The 6,747-nt window shown below is 36.8% G+C and overlaps 1 long non-coding RNA gene across 1 annotated transcript; it reads right to left on the bottom strand.

Moving 5' to 3' along the window:
• Positions 1 to 1,425: 1,425 nt before the first annotated feature.
• Positions 1,426 to 6,204, bottom strand: LOC132629398 (uncharacterized). The gene is made up of 3 exons (XR_009578213.1): positions 5,946 to 6,204; positions 5,248 to 5,296; positions 1,426 to 1,841 (listed from the first exon to the last, which is right to left on the bottom strand). It is a non-coding gene; the product is annotated as an uncharacterized LOC132629398 (long non-coding RNA).
• Between the last annotated feature and the right edge of the window lie 543 nt (positions 6,205 to 6,747).

The raw sequence follows: 6,747 nt of genomic DNA, 5'->3' as shown, positions 1-6,747 counted from the left end.
ACACGAATATACTAAATACACGCGATGTTCACTGCTTTTGCTTAAAAGTAAGTTACGAATTGTAATTTGAAAAATAGTAGCTACTTAATGGTAAAATCCTCAATAGAAGGTAGTTATATCTGTAAATTTGCCATAATAAGAACCTAGAAGGAGAAAAGAAAAAAATTTCGAAAATGAGTTAGTAGCAATCCACTTCTCTTCCATACTCTTACATGGTTACAAAGTTGGGTCAATACTTCCATTGCACCACGTTCACGAAATCAAGGAAACAAACTATATAATAGCTCTTTAAAAATGAACAGTTCTAGATAAAATGAAAAGTCATCAAAACATTCGGTATATCCCTTTAATGCATTTGTTAGATTAGTTTTAAGATAGTCTTATTTGCTGCTACCGTGCTACATGGGCTGAGCTGTTACTACAATTGCTAGGCTTAATTGCTATAGCAACGTGGGTTTAAATTAATTAGTTTTAGTAGATTATTTTGTGTATTTTATATAGAGAGATGGAGGAAAAAAATCTTAATAAAGGAGAAAAAAGATAAATACGAATGATGGTCATAGAGAGGTGTCACATCATCTTGTCTATGCGTAGCTTTATATTATATTTAGATTATAGCTAAACAATTGGTTATGAGAACAAAATTCCCAAAAAGAACTTTGTGATGGGATATGTGTTATTTTAAATGTAGCAGCACTTGTACGCATCAAACCAACAAGTTATAATAAGTTCCCTTATCACAGTTGGTTCAGGGTATCACAATTGGTTGAGGGTTAGGAACCAAATAATTTTCATCCAAAATTTAAATGTGTGGTATATGATTCAATTGCTCCATCACAACGCACAAAGATGGATCCCCACATAAGGTTGGGAGGTAAATGTTAGATTTCCTACAGTAAGCGGCTGAAAAATAAGATATATGTAATGAATTGCCATTGGTATGATCCTCATTGAAAACATAATTTAGGTTAACTACCAGACGCATTTGCTGGCCCAAAAATGAATATTATATTGCAGCTGCAAATGCTCCGGCTAGAATTACTCCAGCTAGAATTAAAGTCTTTCAAGGGCATAATCTATAGAGATAGACCAATCGGTTCCAAAAGTAAAACTCCTTTAAGAAGGAGAGGAGCAAATGATTCAGATGGTCATATAATGAGGCAAGTGTTTTAAAGAGAACCACGACATAACACTACACAAAACCTTGAGATAAGTTCAGGCACCTAAAAATGAAGAGATCTCTATAACTTAGGTCGCATTGGAACCAGTATTTTTTTATATAATATAGTGCTTAACATTATAAATGGTGATGAGGATCTTGAATTCAAATCTGTCAAAGAATGTGGATAGATATAATGATTGGCCAATTAAAATACGCAATTCAAGTATATTTTATTTCACTTGTAAAAGTGATATTTTGGACCTATATGTCACGACCCAGCTAGAGGGTCATGACGAGTACCCGGAGCTAGCCTACCGAGCACCACCTTTCCTTTTATCATCTAGCTCATCTTGAATAAATACAATTCTCAAAGCAAAACTTGTTATGGAACAAGCTTCAATTGCTCCTCAAGATAGTATATATACATATGCATAAGCCCACGAGGCTACAAAATGATATACAAGACATACACTAAAGAGGTCAAAAGACATCTACTATCCACATATGACTACGAGCCTCTAACTAGAGTGCAGAAAATCATAAAGACGGGACAGGACCCCGCCATGCCCCATTATGTACACAAAAGAATATACCAATAAGCTGCAACTCCGGAGTAATGGAGTGCTCCTGTATATCTGCTGATAAAGCTCTTAGGTGTCTGGACCGTCTCCCTATCTACCTGCGGGTATGAACGCAGCGTCCACAAGAAATAACGTCAATACGAACGATGTACTGAGTATGTAAAGCATGAATAACAACATAATGAAAGTATGAAGATAACGTAATATAAAAGAGATCAGGTTGTGCCTATGAATGCCTTTTTAAGACGGATGTCGTGCATGCTTAGCCTCTTTAAAAAAAAAAGACTTTTCCATATATACATATATAGGATATCTTGTCCGGCCGTTAAGGCGCGGTAATATATATATAGTATCTTGTTCGGTCGTTCAGACGCGGTGAAATATATATAGTATCTTGTCCGGTCATTAAGGCGCAGTGAAATATATATAGTATCTTGTCCGGCCATTAAGGCTCGGCAAGTATCTAAATTACAGATATATAAATACATATAACATGCACGAGAGCCCAATTAAATGTTACTACTCTATCGGAGTGACGTAGGGTCGGTAACCTCCGATTTATATTATGGAGCAATCATTATCGCTATATCTCACCTTGAAGGAACAATTATTATAAGGTGAGATCAACAACAATGAATAAAATCGAGAAAATCATGAAATAAGCTCAATAATCTCATAATAGCATTAAAATCATAAGCTTTGGTTCTAGAATTAAAATCATCATCATCATGTTCATCGTAGAAAACATCTCATCTTTAGTATCATAAAAAGCTTTTAAGAGTCATGAACTTCTAACTTTTGGAAGTAAGAAGGTTATGAAAACATATATGGAATCATAACATAGGAATCATGCCTTTTGAAAGAAAGGGACTAGCCATAACATACCTGATTGATCCCCTACTACTTCACGCTTATTCTCCTGAGCTCGTAATTCCACATTCAAGAGAAATCATACTACTGTTAGACTTATCGTTATGTGCCTATATTAAGTCTTTAAATTAAACTCTTTTAGAATCTACCAAAATTCGGGCAGCATCTCCCCTGTTTATATCCCTAGCCTGAAATCACAATACCAACAAACCAACAACAATAGCAATACTAATATCAACAACATCATCATCAACACCAATATACTCCATAAAACATCCCACACGATGTTTTTTCTCAATTTCTCAACCAACCATAACAATATCCACAATACCATAATCAAAGAATTATATTCAATTTAATCTCAAATTAATCCAAAATCTCCTTTCACATTCATTCTATAGTCATCACCTGTACTTTAATACCTTGCAACTTTAATATCTTGCAACTTCTATGATTATCTTCTTTTATAGGACTTGCTAAACCTTCAAATCAACTTAATCATGAGAAATAGGATGGAAAACATACCTTACACTAGAAGAACTTCACCCCACTCAACTTCTTCCAAGACCAAATTTATCACAACATTAAGTAGAGACAAGAACAACCCTTCTCCATGATTTACCTTGGGGTTTTCGAGTTTAATCCTCTTTTGTGATGGTATAGAATGTTTTGGAATAGTGAGAGCCTTCAAGCATATTCTTATAGTGGAGAGAAAAGTTTGGAAAATTCTAGAGAGGTTAGGAGAGTTCTAGAAAATAATGGAGTTGAAGAAAAATGACTAAAATGAAGTGTGAAGGCCCTTTTATAGGTGCCAAATTCGTATTGGGCTGGGTCAAAACATAAGTGGGCTTTTAAGTGGATTTTCCGGATTTTCGCCCAGGTTCGAGTTCCTTTGACTGTCCGTTTTAAAATGCCCATAATCCCTGCTCTGATGTTGCATTGACGAACGGTTTGTTGCGTTGGAAACTAAACTCGACGAACTTCATTTTAGGATTTTGAAACACCTTAAAACTCCTAATATAACCGACCCCTCCAAAGTTGACCCAAAATTCTGCCAACTTCTTTTTCCAAATTTTTGACAAACTTATTTTCTTCGATTTGCTTGATCCCGGAGTCTTCCAAAACTCTCCATACATGATATTTATCGTTTATTATACATGACAATGGTCATGTCCTTTGGTTTTAAGGTTGCCCTTCCCGGTTACGACTTACGAGATCGTAATTCATCCTTTACTTCATTATTACGTACTTCCTATGGCTGGTGCCTTCCAAAACTTCATGGGACGTCTCCGATATTCCATTAATACGGTGAAGTACGTGGCATGCTCATGCTCTGAAAGTGCGAGGTGTAACACTATAGTCGAAGGACCTCAAGGTTAATGTCAGTGGGGTACAAATGGGTTCCTGTGCGAAAAAATAAAATGAAAAATAAAGACCGTAAATATAAAGTATGGCTTGTGCCTTGTGTTGTTGTATTATCCCTCTGGCAAGTTGTAGTCTTTCTCATTGCAATCATTTCTGTGTGAATAACAAATGTATGTCCTGACTCAACTCTTATAACGCAGCTCTACGGTACGATTTGAATTTGAAGGAAGGGTAACAAACTCCTAAATGCCCTGTAGCTTCTTGTTCATAAATGTAGGGCACAACACATCCATAAACAAGATTCTAATAGACATGACTTTGTAGACTCCCTAGGACAGACCTGCTCTGATACCAATTTGTCACACCCCAACCTAGGTGAGGCATGGCTGGCACCCAGTGCCGTACTGATTTGAGTGAACCACTATGTAACTCATGATAGTTGTACGTAAACCATAACATACATAGGCCGACTTGGACGAACTCATTCTTTCTGTAAACGATAGGCCAACATGGCCACAACTCGTGATATATATATATATATATATATATATATATATATATATATATATATATATATATATATATATATATATATATATATATATAAGTGGGAAAACGTCGTATTAGCGAGCCGTTATACTCAAAACATAGCCATATGTACGGGCCGAGGAGGCCACTATGAGTATCAACACCGAACAACCCACAAGAAAACATAAACGAGGGCCGACCAGGCCACTGACATACTGTACATACTGAACCTGTGTCTACAAGGCCTCTAAGAGTATCTAACATCAAATATGGTCGGAACAGGACCCCGGCCTACCCATAAGGCGGTGGTAAATGCATAACTGCCCGACCGGTCGTAGCTCGGTGGTAAATACATAACTGCCCGACCGGCCGTAGCTCGATGGTAAAGTAAAAAATACCATAGCCATGTGCTTATAGTTATTGTATATGTATATATAACACCATTACTCGTTTACATATATACATATAATGCATGAAGAGCCTTTTAGGATCAGTAGAACATCTTTTAGAGTGATCTATAGTCTTTCACCCTCCGATTACGTTATGAACATTAACATCTTTATCATATGCCTCAATAGGGACTCAGGAACATAATTTGACATGCTTTGAAATACATTTCATATGAATGAATAACATGGACATCCTTAACTACTAAGAGTAAGACCATTTATGGAATAACCTTATGTTTACGTTTCGTTACTTGGATCATGCTAAAAGAAGGAAGGATTAGCCTTAATATACCTTTGTTACTTAACCACGACTCAATATATCCTGCCCGTAGCACTTCAACCTACATTAAGATATTAGAACTATGGTTAAGCTACGGGAGTATTTGAATATATCTTTCGAGCTACTAGCTCGTCTACAGAAAATTGGGCACCACCTCCCCTATAACTTCCACTTCCTCCCAATACAAAATGCCATCAACAAAAACCATAACAACAACAACAACAACAACAACAACAACAACAACAACAACAACAACAACCAGCAACTCAAGCAATAGTACAACGAGCGACAAGTTCAGTTTACAATTAAACAAACTACAGCTTTAAACCCCTTTTCCTTCCAGAATTTGTTAATAACATTAACCACAACATATTCATTTATCTCTACTAATTTCAGCCATAACACATCCTTAAAACAACCCCATAACGGTCCAACAAGTTACAGCAACTTAAAACTAATCATTTTTCAGATTACTAAAACATGTTCCCGACTTGTCTTTTCTTTCACACCGAGCAACACAACCAACAATACATAATTAAGCCTCTGCTCATGTAAACCATCCATGAATTAAAATTAAAAACAAGTTCACAACCAGCCAGCAGTAGCGCAACAACAAACATGCTACTCTTTCGGAACTCGCAAATTCTAGGTTTTACGATCGAGCTACAACTCGTAGAAGCTTAGATAAGGGAAGAGAAGCATAAAATTACCTTGGAGTGATCAGAACCAGTGAAAACCTAAGCTTCCTTCACCTGTTATTAGCCCCTAGTACAGCTACAAGAAAAGGAAAGGGAAACTAGCAAGCAGTTTGGGTTTTGCGACACTAGAATCACTTCGTATCACTCGAAATCACCTCGGGTTTGTGTGGGATTTTAGGGAGAATATGTGCAATGGCTTTATCTCATGTTCTTGGTCTGAAAATGAATGAATTAATGAAGATAAATCAACCCTTAAAAGAGCCCTCTTGGCCGCCCCAACAAACCCCCTTTGTGGAGGATTAATTTGGTCCTTTCCTTTTAGCAAGTAGGTGACACACCTACTTGTCACCTACTTGTTTAATTAAGAGTGCCACATGCTGCCCTTATTTAATTTAAATACATGTCTCGTCTTCGTTTAATAATCAAGACACGTGTTAAGTAGCTCAAGCAAGGAGGACGGGAAGTAAGTAGGTGATGCAGGCACGTCGGGTGAGCAGGCAGCTCATTCTTGTTTGTCCAATATCTCATTTCTCACGTTTAAGTTCATTCGTCAACCTCAACGTTGTCGTGCATATATAGAACGAAAATACGGGATGTAACACAAGTTTAGTTGAATGTTGCAGCTCCTCATACGTCTCAGTTGGCCCCTCAGTTGGTTGTTCAGCCAGTTGCAATTATAGGGTAGTCCAGAACTTTTACAAATTTCATGAATTTTAAGCCACCAAAGTTTGATGCTACACTGGCTTCTCTTCGAAGAGAAAGTTGAGAAGTACCATGATAATGCATACAAATGTCGGTATTTCTTTCTCTTTTT

The sequence above is a fragment of the Lycium barbarum genome, chromosome 2, assembly GCF_019175385.1.
Source record: "Lycium barbarum isolate Lr01 chromosome 2, ASM1917538v2, whole genome shotgun sequence".
Lineage (NCBI taxonomy): Eukaryota > Viridiplantae > Streptophyta > Magnoliopsida > Solanales > Solanaceae > Lycium > Lycium barbarum.
This window is presented reverse-complemented; position numbering and strand designations above follow the sequence as displayed.